General features: G+C 37.1%; 1 protein-coding gene across 1 annotated transcript in view; it reads right to left on the bottom strand.

Moving 5' to 3' along the window:
- Positions 1–18,514, bottom strand: part of MALRD1 (MAM and LDL receptor class A domain containing 1) — a gene marked incomplete at both ends in the record, with an annotated part of 578,033 nt that overhangs the window by 451,555 nt on the left and 107,964 nt on the right. The gene's annotated exons all lie outside the window — the stretch shown is intronic.

Genomic DNA, 18,514 nt, shown 5'->3' with positions numbered 1-18,514 from the left:
TACCTAGTCCATCTTGTAAGTCTGATAACAATGCATTACATGTTACCAGAGCACTAACACTCTTCTTATGAATATAAGCACAGTAATGATTATTATTAATTTCATTGATTCATTAATGAAATTTCACAATTCAAACATAATTATGGGTGTCCCTTAGAGACTCTGATGAGCCTGACTTAACATATATTTATTTCTAAATATAACTCAAAGAAAATAAATTTAGGTTCTTGAAAATTCTTTAAAAAATTAATACAGGTAACTGTACAGTCTTCCCCTGTCTTTTTGAAATATTTACAATAGCCTATTGACGCCTCTTCCCTTAAGGACTCTAGAGATGGAAGATCCAAATTAGGACTTATGAACCCAGTGACAACAAAAATGTTTTCTTTTTCATTATCAGAGTTTTGCTACTACTCAGTGGTATCTATTCATCATTATTCCTACAGTTTCTGAAATAAAATTTCCACAATTATCACCACCACATCTCCCCATCTTCTACCATCTGTCTCCATAGATTCCAACTTCTTTCTGTTACCCTAGATGAAGTGTCCAGGCTCTTGGCCAAGGCCGTTCTCCACTTGTGCACTAGATTCCATCTTCTCTTGTTTATTCAATAGCATCTCTCCAGAAACACACCCCCGCCTTCTGTAATCACACATTGTCCCTCTTCTACTGTATTTTCTCTATAAGCCTTTATAAACTTGTCGTTAAGCTCTCTTGACCCCATTTCATATAACAGCTACCCTCATTTCTCAATCTTCCTTTAAAAAGTCTTAGAATGAGGTTGTCAAAAGTTATCCTTTCCTCCAATTTTCTATTGAGCTCCCTCCAATCAGGCTTTTTACCCATCTTATCAAGGTCCACAATTACCTCATACTGTTATATCCGAAGTCAATTCTCAGTTCTCATTTTCTATCAGCAATATTTGACAGTTAACCATGTTTTCCACCTTCTTAAAACATTGTATACTTGGCTTCCAAGACAGTAAATACTCCAAGTTTTCCTCCTTCTTCTCTGGTTGCTCCTTCTCTATCTTCTCAACTGGTTTTTCCTTTTACTCTGACTTCTAGATCTTTAGCTCTTTTATCTTCACTAGTTTAAGAAACTCTTCTAGCTCAGGCTTTAAATGCCATCTATATGTCGATGTCTTACCAGCTGTAATCTATCCTGAACCTCTCCTTTGAACTCCAGACTCATATACCTAACTCTCTATTAGACAGCTTCACCTGGATATCTAATTGGCATCTCAAACATGTTCTAGATTTCCTGGGTCAGAAATGGCAACACCACTCTTCTAGTTTCTACAGGCAAAGACGTTGGAGTCCTCTTCAACTCCACTCTTCCTTCCTTCCCCCATATACAATTAACAAATCCTTTTACTTCTACCTACTTTCAAAATACATCCAGAATCTGCCTACTGCCTCCACTGCTTCACCCTGATTCAATTTACCATGATTTCTTCCCTCAGTTTTTAGAATATTCTAACTGGTCCCCCTGCTTCCAGCCTTGCTCCTGATGGCCATCAGATGGCGGTTTGCCTGGCACTTTCAGCTAGACCTTGGTGTTGCTAGAATCTGGAAATGACAGGAGGGCTACATTGCTCTTCTGCTGAACAAAAAGATTTTCACATACCACGAACCAAAGACGTTCTGTAGATTGAGAAAAAAGAAGATAAAAAGAGGACCACTCTGTAACATGTCTGAGTACAGGAAGAGTACTGTGCAAATTCAAACATTGCTCAAATATCCTACTCACCTGGCTGACATGAGTGACTGCTGCATCCTCACCAATTACCATGTTTGTTCTATTTCTCTCACCTCCCAAATAAAATTTATTTAGGTATGCAATCACAGAATTATCCTGTTTCTTGAAAACACCCAATCCAGAGGGAATTCTTGCTCCCTTGAACCCTCCCACAAATTACACAACACAAGCCTAAACCCAGTAATAAGTTCCTCCTAACACTCTTGCTGAGATGCCCCACAGGTCTCCGTGGTAAGCCATTTTCCTTGTTCAGCAAGTATCAATAAACTCAACTTTGTTAGGCGTTTTACTGGTGTTCTTTGATTGATGGGCAATAATACCCTCCTGTCTGTTCTCAATACAGAAAGCATAGTGATTCTGTTAAGTCAGATCCCATAAGTCCTCTCTTCAAAGTGCCACAATGGTTCCCTCTCACTCATTTAAAGCCAGTGTCCTTACACTGACCTGTAAGGTCTTAGCTGAATGGCACTCAAACTTAGTTGTATGTTAAAAATCACATGGGGAGCTTTAAAATTATTAATGCCTGGGTTCCACCTATAGTGCTTGCAATGTAACTGGCCATGGCAATTACAGCTTTAGAAGCTCTCCAGGTACTTCTCAAATGTCGCCAAGGTTGAGAACCACAGCTCTAGATGGTTTGCTTATCTCTCCGACCTCATGTCCTATTACTTTTTTCTTATAATCACTCTCCTCCAGCCACACAGATCATTTGCTATTGCTCAGACTCACCAGGTTCCCTCCTATCTCAATCCCTTAGTTATTTCTTTCTGCCTGAAAAACTTTTCCCTGAGATATTTTCCAGGCTTATTTCCCTTACCTTCTTAAGTCTGCTTTAAATCACCTTGTCCTTGAGAGCTACTGTGGAAACCCTATTTAAAATTGCCAGGTCCCTCCCTCTATCATTACTTTATTGCCTTCACACTGCTTTATTTTTTTTTTATAACATATATCCCCTTCCAAAATACTATGCACTTTACTCATTTATCATAGTGTCAGTGTCTACCTTACTAGGAAGCAAGCTCCCAGAGGAGAGGGATGTCTGTCAGTTTTACTTACTGTGGGATCCGTATGCCTGGAACATAGTAGGCACTCAAAACGCACTTGTTAAAAGCATTACTGACCTTCCTTTTTCCAAAACTACATTTTTTCTCATTTCTTATTTTCCCCCCAATTCTTGATCTTATTACAGAGTTAGACTACTTAGTTGGTACCCCAATACAAGCCTACTTATCAGCCCATCACTCCTAATTTATTTTCACTGGGTTTCTCTTTTGGCATAGTTCCCTAATTGTGTGTTTCTCTTTAAGTTCTACTTGACCTTTTATTTTTCTTAATTATATTTGTATTTAATTGCCTCTCGAAGGAGAAGCAATTAAATATCATACTTCATCTGGAATGGAAAACTTCAAGTGGTGTCACCATTTCCAGAGTTTTAGTTTAAAATACTGGCTCTTAGTCCACTCTCTCTCCCTGGTAAACTTCATCCAATATCAAAGCTTCAATAACTATCATGTCAATAAAAAGAATCCAATAATTATTTCTCCAACTCACTCCCCTCTTGTTAGTCCCAGAACTGTCCAAACTACGGACAATAATGATCTCCTCCCTCAACCCTACTTCCCCCTCTCACTCTATATTCTGTGACTCCAGATAAAAACTGGTAAGAATTACTTAAAATACCCCTTTTCCCTTTCTTCCAAAATTCAATGAAGTTTTTTTTTTTTTTTTTTTGCGGTACGTGGGCCTCTCACTGTTGTGGCCTCTCCCGTCGCGGAGCACAGGCTCCGGACACGCAGGCTCAGAGGCCATGGCTCACAGGCCCAGCTGCTCCGTGGCATGTGGGATCTTCCCGGACCGGGGCACGAACCCGCGTCCCCTGCATCGGCAGGTGGACTCTCAACCGCTGCGCCACCAGGGAAGCCCCAATCAAGTGTTTCTTTATTCTACCTCATAAATTTTTATTATGACATATCTCTACATGTCAGTTCAGTCTATGATAATCTCTCATATTTACTCTTAAATTCTTCCAGCTGAAACCATTACTTCCATACTCTCCCCTTCAATTCATGCTACATACTACCCCCAGAGTATACAAATTTAAAGGCCTTAAAAATTCAAACTTGATCTTGCAACTGCTTAAAAATCCTTACATTGTTTCCCTATTATTTAGTATAATGCCCCAAATCTTTAACATTAGGCTAATTCCCAAGAATCTCTGTGCTTCTCCTGCCCTTATGCTCAAGCTACCTTTATTACTTCAGTTTCTTTAATAAATCAAAACTACTTTCCTCCTCACACATTTTAATGCCTTGTCACAGCCTAGTTTTTCTGTTTGGAATCTACTATTCACTTTCACCTAGCTATTCAAATTCTTTCTATTACTTCCCTTTAAAAGTTAATGCAACGCACATAAATATAGTTGATTGAGCTTGACAAAGGAGAAGATAATACAATGAAGAAAAACAGTCTTTTCAACAAAGGATGCTGGAACAACTGGACATCCATGTGCAAAAATAATAAATCTAGACACAGACCTTACACCCTTCACAAAAATTAACTTAAAATGGATCACAGTCCTAAATATAAAATGTGAAACTATAAAACTCCTAGAAGATAACATAGGAGAAAACCTAAATGACCTTGGGTATGGTGATGACTTTTTAAGATACAACACCAAAGCATAATCCATGAAAGAAATAATAAGTAGGACTTCACTAAAATTAAAAGTTTTTACTCTGCAAAAGACAATGTCAACATACAGTATTTGTCTTTCTCTGTCTGACTTATAAGTCACAGGGATGTAATGTACAGCACAGGGAATATATAACTTTGGTGCATAATCTATACAAATATAGAATCACTATGTTGTACACCTGAAACTAATGTAATACCATAAGTCAACTATAGTTCAATTAAAAATTAAAAAGACAATGTCAAGAAAAGAATGAGAAGACAAACCACAGACTGGGAGAAAATATTTATAAAAGACACATCTGGTAAAGGACTCTTACCCCAAATAAACAATAAAATCTTAATACTCAACAATAAGAAAATAAACTACCTGATTAAAAAACAGTCCAAAGACTTGAAGACACCTCACCAAAGAAGATATACAGATGGCAAATAAGCATACGAAAATATGCTTCACATTGGTACATCATCAAGGAAATGCAAAGTAAAACAATGATATAGCACTGCAACCTATTAGAATGATCAAAATCGGGAACACTGACAACCAAATGCTGGCGAGGATGTGGAGCAACAGGAACTCTCGTTCATTGCTGCTGGGAATGCGAAATGGTGCAGCCACTTTGGAAGACAGTGTGGCAGTTTCTTACAAAACTAAACATAATCTTACATATAATCCAGCAATCATGTCCCTTGGTATTTACCCAAAAGGAACTGAAAACGTACGTCCACACAAAAACCTGCATATAGATGTTTACAGCAGCTTTTCTCATATGGAGTACTGGACAATGGAATATTATTCAGCACTAAAAAGTAATGCATCTAAAAGCCATGAAAAGACATGGAGAAACTAACACAACATTGTAAAGCAACTATACTCCAATAAAAATTAATTAATTAAAAAAAAGACATGGAGAAACCTTAAATGCATATTACTAAGTGAAAGAAGCCAATCTGAAATGTCTATACAGTGTATGATTCCAACTACATGACATTATAGAAAAGTCAATAAATACTATGGGGACAATGAAAAGATGAGTGGATGCCAGCAGTTGGGAGCAGGTAAGGGATGAAGAGGCAGAGCACAAAGGATTTTTAGGGTAGTGAAAATACTCTGTATGATACCTCAATGATGGATATGTGTGTTTATACATTTGTCCAAACTCATAGAATACACAACACCAAGAGTGAACCATGAGGTACACTATGGACTTTGCGTGATTATGATGCATCAATGTAGGTTCCCCAGTTGTAAGAAATATCCCACTCTGGTGGGTGATGCTGTTACTAGCAGGAGCTATACATGTGTCGGGGCAGGGGTCATATAGAGAATCTCTGTACCTTCCCCTCAATTTTGCTGTTAACCTAAAATTGCTCTAAGGATTATCTTTATTTTAAAAAAAGGTTAATGTACTAAAAAAAACCCCGATATCTTCACACTAGGGCCAAAGAGTCAATCTATAACTTTCATAGGCCACTCTATAACTTTTACATACTTCTCATTAGAATTGGAATTACAGCTATATTAGTGTAATGTAGTTCTCCCCACTAGATTGTAATCTCTAGGAAGGCAGGAACTACATTATGTCTTGCTCACTCTGTAAACAGCTGTAGAGTCAGTATAGTGCTTGATAGTTATTGAATGAATGAACTAACCCCGAGGACAGCAAGTGTTATACAACACCTGCTTCCTATTATTATCTTCTCTCTCCAGACACTCTCCCAAAGCACCCACTCCTCTACCCCAGTGGTACAACACTAATGCCCCAGGTAAAAACTTTTCTAGCTAACTTTCCTCTCTTTACTTTTAGCAACAATTTGATTCTGCCGTTGCAAACTGTGCTTCTAGCCAACTTCCCCTGTGCCTTATGGAATGTCCAGCTGAAGCTGGGATTGACATATATACACTAATATGTATAATATAGATAACTATGAGAAACTGCTGTATAAAAAAATAATAAAATAAAATTCAAAAACAAGCAAAAAAAAGAAAAATGTTTATTCCCAAACTTTTCATTAAACCTTCCCCTCAAGCTTCTCTTCCCAGAATCTCATCCATGCCTATCCTAGTCCATCCTTACTGTCTATGGAGCAAAAGCAGCTTTTTCTAGTAGTTACATTTTTATGCCTATTTTCATCTAAATTTAAACTACTCACAGCAGAGCAAATATACTAACATCTTTTCATCCTCTGCACACATTTCTTTCAGCAGGTGTTAAGTAGTTGTTTATTATCATTATTATTATTAACTAGATTTGACTGGCAATAGATTATCATGGCTTCTTTTATGCACACATGTTTAGATTCTCTCACTAGATTGTTTTTCCCCAAAGTAAAACCTCCTTTCTGCGTCTACCATACAAAACTAACCAAGTGTGAGAAATGCTCAAACACTCTTAAAATACAAAGTCAATGGAAATACTAGCCTATTTTAAAACCTTTCTTGTAAATGCCCATGGGGGTGAAGAGGTTTACATTCTTTGAGAACTTTACAAATTGAATTGCCCTGGAAGACTCAGTAGGCAAAATGAAAATCAACCTGAGGTCCGTTTTCCACTCCTACCTCTATCTCTATTGAACTAACTGTGTGACCGTGACCGCAGGAAGAGCCGTGACATTCATTCTCTGTGTGCCTTGCTTTTCTTATCTATAAATTAGCTAAGACATATAAATGCATTTCCAACAATGCCAGGTACAAAATAAGTGCTTTATAAGTGTGTGACAGTATTTATATTGAATATCATTATCATACAATCTTTCAGTCTGTTTTTAAATCTAACCCCAAAGATAGGGGTTTATATAAACCCTGGAAGGAAACGTAAATCTCACTATCCACAGTGGTAAAGTTCTACAAGGCAAGGAGACAGGATTGCTAAGAAAACCTGGTGTTGAACAGGAGAGGATCATTAAGTCTCATACTTGTCATCACAAACATCACTAACCTGAAAACAGAAACGAAAGGGACAAGAGTAGCAGGTGTGAAAGAAAAGAGAAGGACTGACGTAGTTTGGGTATACAAGCAAAACAGAAATGCCACTTATACTTCTAGTTTATAATTTTCAAAACGAAGAAGAACAATGATCTTGCTGACAAATAAAATCCAAATGAGCTCAAAGTAATAACACACACAAAACCTTTCCACAGATACTGTTAATAATGTAATTTATTGAAATTTAATCTTAAATCATCATAGAAAAAGACTTTCTTATTAAATACATAGATTTTTATTCTCAATAGAGTTTTCAACTGAGAGAATTTATTATCTACTTTATTGACTATTTTATTATTTTCCCTCTACCGTCCTGATTTCTCAAACAACATAATTATCTACAGCAAAGATTGATCAAAATATCATGGATTATTTACCAGGTTTTACTTGTCTACAAAAATCATTTCTATTTTTTTTTCCCCTCAGTGATCAATGGCTCCACAAATGGGAATGAATGGACTTTTTCTCCACTTCTCAGTTTTATGTCACAGAAATGATGAGCCTTCACCAGAACAAACTTCCCATTCCAGTCTTACAATTACCCCTGTCTAGGGAGTTTTTTTATTTTTTTGGACTGGCAAACAGTATCTAAATTGTTGAGGACAATATGAAGAAGAGAAAGAGAATCCAGTTCACAAAGAAAAAATAGCAAGATAGCCTTCTTTCTACAAGAATGGGCACACTGATGTGCATTTAATGAAAAAGCAAAATGCTAAATAATTAGCAAATTTAGGTTTATTTTGAGACACTTTTTTTCCCTGGAAGTTAGGCCTATGGAAAACAGCATAAGATAGAAAATAGAAAATAGCAGCTTATTTTCCTATCTTTTATTAAAATAAAAAGCAATTTATGGTTATACAGAGAGGTGCATTTCAGGAAGCCTTTAATTCTATAATTAAATTTAAATATGTTCAATCTCACCAAAAAATACCTTCTCAAAAACATTTTTTTTTTAGAAAATAGGCAGTAAAAACATAGCCCTAATTAGATCTCTCTCTCTCACACGCACACACAGACACAAACACACACACATTCTCAACAAATACAGAGCAGAAGAAACATAGCTATAAAAAAATTCAAGCTTTCTCCCGATGCACTTATGTGATGAAAGAAATTTGTAAGACGCAATGAAGAATATAACAATTACTATCGGAAGGTAATGAATTAGTAAAAAATACATGGAGATAGCCTCCAAAGCGTCAGCACATAAAATCACTTCGCCTCTACCTTACTGTCAGCTGTGGAAATGCCAGTGTTTAATACATACATTTGTATATTGAGCAGACACAGTAGTTTTGGAAAAATATACAAACAGTATTTAAGTTTGAAAAAGCAGATGAGAAAAATGATAAATCACTCCTTCTTCCTATACTGCTCAACCTGCCTTTGCTTAGACTTCACTGAATTCAAATACTAAGTATTGATGTATGTGGTTTTTCCTGTGAGCAGAGAGAAAAGTAGAAAATGAGAAATTGTGTAGATCTATTTTCAGGAAAAAAGCATATGCATTTCAGACTAACCAATTTTTAGACCGAAATAAATTACAATGCTCAGAAAATGATGTTTGGGAATATTAAAATACCTTTACAACACACAGAGTTGTTTTAAAATTTCTTGTCTTTCTCATCTATATGATAAACTATTTCTTTTACCAAAATTGGTTAAAACTTACACTTGGTATCTTAGTCTGAAGATATTTCAGAGGCACAGAAAACCTAAATCATAGTAAGTTTAACAACTCTTTTGAGGTAAGGCATAATCAGTCTTATTGTAACGAAAGAGAGCTCAAATTGGGTTAGAGATAGTTGTGAAAATGAGAAAATTAGAATAAATTGCATTAAAATACTAATATATGAAACTCTAGAGGAGCAAGGTTCCTTTTAAAGAGGATTTATGTTTATGAGTAGAAATCCTGAGACCGGTATTGTCTTTTTCTCCTTACAGAAAACCCGTGTTTCTTCCAAGCAATTAAGTTTTCTATGGGGAAATTGACAAGTGGGTTAGTTCGATGCTAGACTCTCAGCCTAAAATCACTGTGCTTACTTCTCTCCTTTTTTGCTGTAAAGAAGACAAAAGACTCCTGCTTTTACTCCTCTAAATTCTTTACTGTGCCTTTACCTCATCCCAACTCACTGCTGGAATCTTTAATGTATGAATTCACAAAAATGGGATGAAGAATTAGCATTTCTATGAATAAACGGATTCCCAGCATAAGATTCTAGAGCTCTGGAGTTCATTTGTTTTTTTTTTTTTTTTAACTCAGTTCACCACGATCATGGGTCCGTTGCCAAACAGTGATCTCCATCTTCTTTTTGTGTCTATAAAACAATATTTTAAGTCCCTGAAACACACTATAGGAAATGAAGGCAATTTAGTACATTTCAGATTTATGAAATGTAATGTGATAAAGTAATTACTAAAGGGAAAAGATTAAGGTTTTGTTTTTTTTTAAAAGGACATTAATCCTTTCAAACTTCCAGACAGAATTACTAAATTACCATTTGACATTCTAGGGGCCTAAGAGCATGATTTCTCCTCCAAAAGTGAAATCTTTCACTGGCTTCAAATTCCCTATTGCTCAAACTGATCAAGGAAGCAACTTTTCATTTCGGGCAAGTATCATTTTCAATTTAATGATGACCCTGAAAGGACAGAAAGGTTGCATAATGTGTGGTTAAGAATGTGTTCTGGGGGCAGATTAACCAGATGTAAGATGGGGTTCCACCAATTATGAACTACACAACATGAGGCACGTGTGCCAGCTCTAAAGGTACTGTGTCTCAGCTCCAAATCTACCCTCTCTGCCCTGATTTGAGATCTGGAGCTGGACGGCGCAAACATTTCTCTTTTGAATAGCTCACACAATGTTTGGCTTCGTTAGTAAAGAGCACAGGATGCCACAAAGCATAGCAGAGGAAGGAGCTTCTCTTTTTGGTTCCAGTGTATGTTTTCTTGCTGTTCTTGGACCATGACTGCCAGCAATATAAAGCAACCCAGTTACAGTCACCCTTCAGTGAGTTTTGCAGGCATCCTGGTGGATAATTTCTTCCTTGGACACTAAATTGTTAACCAAGTCTAGCCCACATCATCCAGCAAATTTCTCCACCTTCCAGAGGGTTCCAGTCACACCCTCTCCAGTAAAGTTTAATTCTCAGTGTTGGGATGTGGAGGCCGCCCCTCCTCCAGATGTATCCTTTCCTTAATTCTCTGTCGCAATCCTAGAGGCAGTAGCTGCTCCCTACGTTTGTTAATTCTTTTCTTCTCTACTGTTCTTTTAGTTCTTTTTGCAGTTAACCATGTCTCAAAAGGTAATAATTCTTCATATTACATTTTCTCTGTTCAAATTACTAGGGCGGTTTCTGTCTCCTGAATGAACACTAACTGATATGAAAGTCTGTAAAATGAGGGTAATATGAGGGTTGAATTATTCGATTTGTTTTGATGATTAAAAGAGTTTATACAGATAAAGTTCTTAAACCATGTACATTTGGTAACAGTCTTAATGTATATCAGGGACAGGCTTACAACTGTAAATCCCAGGCAGATATTTCAATAGATAACTCTTCTGATATAGTAAGAAAAACAGAAAATATTTTAAGAAATTCCTACTTGGGTTCTAATACAAGATGGTGACATAGGAAGATCCTGAACTTACGTCCTTCCACAGACACAATGAATCTACAGCTACATATGGAGCAATTTTCTCCTGAAAAAACAAAGAAAACAAAACTAAAGCCTAGGTGAGAGACTCTTACACGTTGTGCAAATGAGAAAAAATCCACTAAAAAGCCGGTAGGAGAGGCTGAGACACAGTCTTGCCCTAAACCTGACACCAAGCACAGCAATTCACAATCAGGAGGAAACTCAAAACACAGAGCTTCTCCCCAGGGAGTGAAAGACTGGAACCGTGACATCAGGTACCCCAACTTTTAAGACCTGCACCTGAGAAAAAGCCCCCCAAACATCCAACTTTGAAAAACAATGGGGCTCACATCCAGGAGACACACACATTATAGTGAACTGAGAAATGGCTCCTAAAGGGCTCACAGTCTCGGGCTCACTGTCTCAGACTCACCCTATGGACCAGTGCAGAAGCAGCTTATGGAGAGGTGCCTACCTTTACGTGAAAGAGGCTTATATGCTTATCTAAAAAGTGTCAGCCTAAAGGGCACACGTTTACTTTAACACACATCCAGGGACTGCTGGGGAACTCCCCAGGAATGGAGGCTGGCAGATGCCATCTTTGCATAGCTCTCTGTCTCCATCCAACTACATCCAACTACATCCAGCTGTACCTCTTGGAAATGGCTTGCACCCTCCCCAGTTCTGTGCCTGATGCCCAGGGAACACCTCTAAGTCACCTGTCACTGGCTTATGTCACCAGCAGGGCTTATGCTAGGGGGATCCACAAGACTGTAGCCAACAGAGAAAAAGTTCTTAATTATCTACCACCCCCAGGAGACAACAGAAATACCCAGTCTTTCTATGAAAAAAACATATTAGCTTATCTTCATAGCTGTGGCCTGAAGGGCAGGCTTCTGATCACACAAACATGTAAGAGACCTCAGAGGGTGGGCAATATCCTCATGTCCTCCCTCTGTCTGATTCCAGAATGCCAGTATCTCCCAGGGAGGAACTGCACAGTGTCTGGTGTCCTGGTTTCTGTGGCTGCCGTCCAGAGGACAGCCCTGGATTGCCGAGCTCTGGTGGTCAGTAGGGTTTTTATTCCCAGGTCCTGTTAGACTGTAAGCAATGGAGAGACAGAGCTTGGCAGGCTACCACCCCCAGGGCCCTGTGCAAACCAGAATACACCCCCAATATTTCTGTGAAAGAGGCCTATTTGCTTGTCCCAGACCTTTGGTCTGAGGGGCAGGCTTCTGGTTTGGCACACTTCTAAGGGCCTACCAATGTGCATTCCAGGGATGGAGGTCAGTGGACACCATCTTTGCAGTCTCCTTCTGCCTTGCTCCAGGTCACATGGTGTCTCCCTACAAGAAACTCATCTGGCATCCTGATTTTTTCAACTGCCTCAGAGAGGACACCCCTAGATGGTCTGGCTATGGGGGCCAGGAGGACTTAGGCTTGCAATCTCACAGGAATGTATATATTTGCATACTTTACAAGTTGCTGCCTGGAGGTCTGGCTGCCTGAGAGTCCAGCTTCCAATCAGCCTGAATCTAGGTGCTGACTGAGAGCTTCTGCTTTGGGACGTTGACGGGACTTAGCACACCCTCAACTACTGGGAGCCACTAAAAGTAAAATAGGCTACTTGGACAATCACAAATGTTTTAGAGATAAGCCACGAGCTAGGTTATTTCTACACGAGGCTACTTCTTCAAGACGGGGAGAGGTAGCTGTTTTATCCAATGCATAGAAGCCAACATAGAGAGACAAGAAAAATGAAGAAATGGATGAATATGTTCCAAGAGAAAGAGCAAGATAAAACCTCAGAAAAAGTCCTTAATGAAATGGAGTTAAGCGACTCATCTCTTAAAGAGTTCCATGTAATGGTCATAAAGATGTTCACCAAACTCAGGAGGAAAATGGATAAACACAGTGAGAACTTCCACAAAGAGGCAGAAAATATAAGAAAGTACCAGACAGAAGTCACATAGCTGAAGAATGCAATAATTAAACTGAAAATACACATGCAGAGTTCAAGAGCAGTAGAAAGGATCAGTGAAATCAAAGACAATGCAGTGGAACTCTCCCAATCAAAGCAGAAAAAATAATTTTTAAAAAGTGAAGTTAGTTTAAAGGACTTGTGGGACAACATCAAGCAGGCCGACATGTGCATTATAGAGGTCCCAGAAGGAGAAGAGAGAGAAAAGGGGGCAGAAAACTCACCTGAAGAATAAGCTGAAAACTACCCTAATTTGGGAAGGAAACGTCCAGATTCAGGAATCCCAAAGAGTTCCAAAGAAGATGAACTCAAAGAGACCCACACCAAGACTATTATAAATTTAAATGTCAAAAGTTAAAGACATGGAGAGAATTTTAAAGCAGCAAGAGAAAAATAACTTGTTAAATACAAGGGAACCCCCACAAGGAAATAAGCATATATTTCAGCAGAAATTTTGCAAGCCAGAAGGGAGTGACACAATATATTCAAAGGGCTGAAAGAAACTTCCAATTAATACTCTACTTGGCAAAGTTATCCTTCAGAATTGAAAAAGAGATAAACAGTTTTCTAGCAAGAGCTAAAGAAGTTCATCACCACTAAACTGTCATTACAAGAAATGTTAAAGGGACTTCTTTAAGCTGAAAAGAAAGGATGCTAATTAGTAACAGGAAAACAAATGAAAGTATAAATCTCACTGGTAAAGATAAACACACAGTAAAATTGGTATAGTCTACTCTTATAAAGATGGTGGTTTAATCACTATTAAAGATAGTATAAAAGTTGCAAGAAAGAAGTAGTAAAAAAACTGTAACAAGAATAATTAGTTAAGAGACACATAAGATAAAAAGATGTAAAATGTGACATCAAAAACAAGAAACATGGGGGTTGAGAAGAGTGAAAATATAGAGCTTTAGAATGCATTCAAATTTAAGTTGTTATCATCTTAAAATAGACTTAATAAATGTAAGTTGTTACATGTAAACCTCATGGCAACCACAAAGCAGAAACCTATAGTAGATACACAAAAGATAAAGAAAAAGGAACTAAGCATACCACTATAGAAAATCATCAAATCAAAAAGGAAAAGAGCAAGAGAAAATAAAAGGAATGGAGGAGCTACAAAACGGCCAGGAAACGATTAACTTAATGGCAACAAGCACCTACCTATCAATAATTACTTCACATGTAAATAGACTAAATTCTCCAATCAAAAGGCACAGAGTAGCTGAATGGATAAAAAAGAAGACCCATCTACAATGCTACCCATGAGAGATCACTTCAGATATACAAACTGAAAGAGTTAAGCTTTGGAGATAAGTGATATCAGACACAATAGACCTTAAAACAAAGACTGTAATAAGAGACAAAAGAAGGGCATGACATAATGATAAAAGGGTCAAACCAACAAGTGGCTATAATGTTTGTAAATATTTATGCATCCAATATAGTTCCTCCTACATATATAAAAATATATTAACAGACCTAAAAGGAGAAATAGACAGCAATACAATAATTGTAGAGGACTTTAGTACCCCCATTTTTATCAATGGATAGATAATCCAGACAGAAAATCAAAAAGGAAATATTTGGACATGTTGGACCAGATGGACTTAACAGATATATAGATATATATGAAACATTCCATCCAAAAGCAACAGAACACACACTCTTCTCAAGTGCACATGCAACATTCTCCAGGACAGATTATATGTTAGGCCACAAGACAACTCTTAATAAATGTAAGAAGGGTAAAATCATATCAAGCATCTTTTCTAACCACAATGGTATGAAACAAGAAATCAATTACAAGAAAAAACTGGAAAAAACCACAACTATGTGGAGGTTAAAAATATGCTACTAAACAACCAATGGTCAAAGAATACATCAAAAGGAAATCCAAAAATTTCTTAAGACAAATACATATGGAACTACAACATACCAAACTTCTGGGATGAGACAAAAGTTCTAAGAGGGAAATTCATAGGGATAAATGCCTATCTCAAGAAACAAGAAAAACCTCAAATGACCTAACTTTACAATTCAAGGAACTAGAAAACGAACATAGCCCAAAGCTAGTGAAAGGAAGGAAATAACAAAGATCAGAGTTGAAATAAATGATATAGAGATTAAAAGGCAATAGAAAAGATCGATGAAACTAAGAGCTATTTCTTTGAAAACATAAACAAAATTGACAAATTGTTAGCTAGACTAACAAAGAAAAAGGGAGGACTCAAATAAATAAAATCAGAAATAAAAGAGGGGACATTACAACTGATAACACAGAAATACAAAGACTCATAAGAGACTACTAGAACAATTATACACCGATAAATTGGAAAACCTAGAATAGATAAATTCCTAGAAACACACAACCTGACAAGACTGAATTATGAAGAAATATAATAGAAATATAGAAATAGAAAATATAAACAGACAACTATGAGTAAGGAGAGTGAATCAATAATCAAAAACCTCCCAACAAACAAAAGTCCAGGACCAGAAGACCTCACTGATGAATTCTACCAAAAAAATTTTTTCTACCAAACATTTGAAGAAGAAATAATACCAATCCTTAAACTCTTCAAAAAATGGAAGAACACTTCCAAACACATTTTCAAGGCCAACCTTACTCTGATACCAAAACCAGAAGAGGATGCCACAAGATGAAAAATTACAGGCTAATATTCCTGATGAACAGAGATGTTCATCAAACACCTCAATAAAATATTAGCAAATCAAATTCAAGAGCACCTTAAAAGAATCATACACTATCATCAAGAGTGGTTCATTTCAGGGATGCAAGGATAATTCAACATTAGTGAATGTGATACATCATATTAACAAAATGAAGGATAAAAATCATATCATATCAATAGATGCAGAAAAAGCACTTGACAAAATTCAACATCCATGTATGACAAAAACGTTCAACAAAGTGGGTATTAAGAGAATGTATCTCAACATAATAAAAGCCACATATGACAAGCCCACAACCAACATCACAATCAATGATGAAAAGCTGAAAGTTTTTCCTCTAAGATCAAGCACAGGATGAGGATGCCCACTCTCATCATTTTTATTTAACATAGTATTGAAAGTCCTAGACACAACATTTAGGCAAGAAAAATAAAATTAAAATAAAATAAAAGAGCATCAAAATCAGAAACAAAGAAGTAAAACTATCACTATTTGCAGATGACATGATTTTATATATGGAAAACCCTAAAGATTCCCAATAAAACTGCTAGAACCAATCAATGAATTAGTAAAGTTGCAGGATACAAAAGCAATATACAAAAACCTATTGCCTTTCTATACATCAATAATGAAGTATGAGAGATAAATTAAGAAATGAATACCACTTATAATTGCATCAAAAAAACACAAAACATCTAGAAATCAATTTAACCAAGGAGGTGAAAAACCTGGACACTAAAAACTATAAGACATTGATGAAAGAAATGGAAGAAGACACAAATAAATGGAACAATATTCCATGCTCATGGATTGTAAGAATATTGTTATAATGCCCATACTACACCAGGCAATGTACAGATTTAATGCAATCCCTGTCAAAAGTCCAGGGGTATTTTTCACAAAAAATAGAACTATCCTAAAATTTTTATGGAACCACAAAAGACCCCAAATATCCAAAGCAATCTTGAGAAAGAAGAACAAACATGGAGGCATCTTGCACCCTGATTTCAAACTATATTACAAAGCTATAGTAATTAAAACAGTATGTCATTGGCATAAAAACAAACATAGATGAATGGAACAGAGTGGAGAACCCAGAAGTAAACCCACCCATATATGATCAATTAATTTTCAATAAAGGAGGCAAGAATATACAACGGGGAAAGGATAGTCTCTTCAGTAAATGGTGTTGGGAACACTGCACAGCCACATGCAAATAAAATGAAAGTGGGCCACTATCTTACACCATACACAAAAATTAAATTAACTTGAAAGGGATTAACGACTTGAACATAAGACCTGAAACCATAAAAATTCTACAAGAAAACATAGGTAAGAAGCTCCTTGACATCAGTCTTGGCAATGATTTTTGGATTTGACAGCAAAAGCTGAGTCAACCAAAGCAAAAATAAGTGGGATTACATCAAACAGTTTCATCTGTTTCTGGCCCAGACTTCCTAAAACCCTTGAAATTTCCTAGGTGTTACATGTGACAAAGTTGTCTTTTGTTATGCTAATGGAGTGACTTTGGACAGTATCTAAAGATGGAGGCTGGTTGCCAATGGAGCCAACTATATCATTAGAGGGTTGGAACTTTCAGTCCTACCCCTGACTTCCGGGGAGAGGAGATGGGCTGGAGGTTGAATCAATGGCCAATGATTTAGTCAATCATACCTGTGAAATGAAGACTCCATGAAAACCCAAAGGACAGAGCCTGGAGAGTTCCTGGGTTGGTGAACGTGGTGCTGGGAGAGTGGCACCTGGAGAGGACAAGGAAGCTCCTCGTCCTTTCCCCATACTTTGCCCTATGTTTCTCTCCCAGCTAACTGTTTCTGAGCTATATTCTTTTACAATAAATGGGTGATCTAGTAAGTAAAATGTTTCTCTGAGTTCTGGGAGCTGCCCTAGCAAATTAATCAAACGCAAGGAAGGAGTCTTGGGAACCTCTGACTTATAGCCAGTCAATCAGAAGAACAGTAACAACCTGGGCTTTAGACCATCATCCGAAGTAAGTGGAAGAAGAGGGGAGGCAGCCTTGTAGGACTGAACCTTTACCTGTAGAACTTGATGGCATCTCTAGGTAGATAGTGTCAGAACTGAGTTAAATTGTAGGACACCCAACTGATGTCCTGAGCACTATCTGGTGTGGGGAACACCCCTCCCTACACCAGAATTGAGTCCTTGGAACACAAAAGATGGGAATTTATCTGAAGAAAACAAAAACACTAACTCGAAAGGATATATGCACCCCCATGTTCACTGCAGCATTATTTACAATAACCAAGAAAAAGTGGTACATATACACAATGGAATAATATTCAGCCGTAAAACAGAAGAGAATCTTTCAATTTGTGACAGCACAGATGGGCCTTGAGGGTATTATGCTAAGTGAAATAAGTCTGACAGAGGAAGACAAATACCATATGATTTCACTTACATGTGGAATCTAAAAAACAAACAAACTAACTAACTAAATAAATAAATAAAAATAAAACCAAGGTCCTAGTTCAGAGGACAGATTGGTGATTGCCAGAGGCAGGGAATTAGGGCATAGGGGGCAAAATGGGTGAAGGGGGTCAAAAGGTACAAAGGTGTATTCTAGTTATAAAATAAGCAAGTTAAGTCATAAGGATATAATTTATAGCATGGCAACTATAATTAATAATATTGTATTGCATATTTGAAAGTTAAGAGAGTAAATTTTAAAAGTTCTTATCATAAGAAAACAATTTGTAACTATGTATGGTGATGGG

The sequence above is a fragment of the Grampus griseus genome (assembly GCF_964374135.1).
Source record: "Grampus griseus genome assembly, chromosome: 2".
Classification (NCBI taxonomy): Eukaryota; Metazoa; Chordata; class Mammalia; order Artiodactyla; family Delphinidae; genus Grampus; species Grampus griseus.
This window is presented reverse-complemented; position numbering and strand designations above follow the sequence as displayed.